Genomic DNA, 2,521 nt, shown 5'->3' on the forward strand with positions numbered 1-2,521 from the left:
TATGTCAACTTATCCCTATGTATCCTGAATGTTCATTACTATCTTGTTATAACAATTCTTTTTATTATTTGAGCTTATAATGCCCTGTTCTTAGTACGGGTTGCATTCCTCTGCTTCTATTTGCCTCATAGTCACTTTACTCCTACATTTTTTTTTTTTTGGCATTTTGTTTTAGGTGAGCTGACTCCTTTCAGTATTTTCTGTAGTGCAAGCCTCATATTGGAGAATTCCCTCAATTTCAATTTTTGTAGGTCTGGAAAGGTCTTAATTTCTCCTTCATATTTAAAGGAGAGCTTAGCTGGATATAGCTGGATATATTATTCTAGGTTGTTAGTTCCTTTCACTTAATAGTTTAAATATTTGATTCCATTCTTTTATGGCTTGTAAGGTTTGTACTGAGAAGTCTGATGATAATCTAACGGGTTATCCTTTACAAGTTACCATTTTCTTCTCTCTGGCTGCCCTGAAAATTCTGTCTTTGTCGTTGATTTTTGATAACTTTAATATTATGTTTCTTTGTCAAGGCTTTTTAGAGTTGAGATAATTGGGTGTTCTGGGTTCTTTGTCAAGGCTTTTTAGAGTTGAGATAATTGGGTGCTGACTTTTTGAATTCCAAGCTCCAGCTCAGTCCTTAGATTTGGGAAATTTTCATCAACTATTTGCCCGAAAATGCTCTCTAATCCTTGTTCCTTTTCTTTACCTTCAACAATGCTTATTATTCTTATGTTTCCTCTCCTGATGGCATCAGTTAGTTCTTGAATTTCCCTTTTATTATTTTTCATTCTTCGGTTTCTCTCTTCCTCCATCTGATTTATTTCTAGATTTCTATCTTTGATATCACTGATTCTTTCCTCCATTTGTTCGACTCTATTTCCCAAGCTTGCTATTTTATTTTTCAACTTTTGCACTGTGTTTTTTATCCCCGGAAGTTCTATTTGGTTCTTTTTGAGGGTTCCAATCTCCTTGCTCTGCTCATCTTGGTGTTTTTTCACATCCTGATATTGTTGATATGACTCATTTTGGATCTCACTGTTTTTATGGAAATACCATCCTGAATTCTCTGTCATTTTAGTCGCAAATTTCTATGTCTGTAAGCTTATTTTCTGGAGATTTTTCTCTTTCTTTCCGAGCTGCCTTGTCACCTCGGTTGTTCATGGTGTTTAATGGACTATCTCTCTGCCTGAGTATTAATGGAAATGTATTCTGCTTTTTTTTCCCAGAAAGATTTATTATATAAAGGTCTCTCTTTAGCCTGCTGAAATGAAAGCTCATTTCTTTTGGTTTCCAGAAGGTGGTATCTATTCCTCTTGGATCCCTGCTTTATGTACTGCCTTAAAAATGTCTTTTTGTTTTCTGATAGATATTTATTCATGCTTGCTGCCCTCAATTTCAGTACGTGTCAGTGTTAGCAACAGTTGCTATAGCATTTCCTCAGATTTCCCTGGGGCTTCTCTGTTTTTGGTCTCGGACAGTATGGGAGGAGGGGCCCTCTGAGTTGGGTTTTGTACTGTGGCCAAGCCTCAGGTATGCAAATGCGGCTGATAAAAATCAACTGTTGTTTTCTGCCATCCCACTTCTCTGCCTTCTGCCATGATGACTGGGCCCTGCCACCAGCCGGCCACGAGAACTCACAGCTTTTCCAGGCAGGGCTGCTAAGGAAACGTATTGCTTCTTCTCCCCTCCCCCTCCGCCTATAGGGAGCTCCGTTGGCTGTGAGAGGCAGCTTCTTTATTTCTCCCAATACACCCACCGACACTCAGGGTTCTGACCTGTGGTAGCTCTTATGTGCAGATCCCTTGCTCAGATGTGTTGGTGTGCAGTTTGGGTGTTTTCCGTTGAGTTTCACATGTTCAGCTTATTGTTGTTTCGAGGGAAGATATCTGGGGTTGTCTCTCACTCCACTATGTTTCCAAAGATCCTCATATATGGCCTTTATTATTCTGAGATATGTTACCTCCATTCCACTTTGGTGCTCTACTCTTTTTGCTTTTTAGATTCTCTCTGTAATTAACCTTTGGCATTTTAATTATGGTGTATTTTGGTGTGGATATCTTTGAGTCCCTCTTGTTTGGGACTCTATGTGCTTCCTGGAATTTATGTTTATATTCTTCACTAGGTTAGTACAGTTTTGTTGTTATGATTTTTTCAAATAATTCTCAATCTTTTGCTCTCTCTCTTCTCCTTCTGATATCCCTATGATCTCAATATTGTTATGCTTGACATTGTCCCAGAAGTCCCTTAATCTATACTAATTTTAAAGCATATTTTGTTTTGTTTCAATTTTGTGTTTACTGCTACTTTGTCTTCTAAGTCACTGATTTGTTTCTTTACTTTATCTAATGTGCTGTCGATTTCTTCTTGTGTATTCTTCATCTCTGATAGGTTCTTTTAATGGTTATCTATCTATCTATCTATCTATCTATATCTATCTATATTTATCTATATCTATATCTATATCTATATCTATATCTATATCTATATCTATATCTATATCTATATCTATATCTATATCTATCTATAT

The sequence above is a fragment of the Pteropus vampyrus genome, unplaced genomic scaffold, assembly GCF_000151845.1.
Source record: "Pteropus vampyrus isolate Shadow unplaced genomic scaffold, Pvam_2.0 Scaffold335, whole genome shotgun sequence".
Taxonomy (NCBI): Eukaryota; Metazoa; Chordata; class Mammalia; order Chiroptera; family Pteropodidae; genus Pteropus; species Pteropus vampyrus.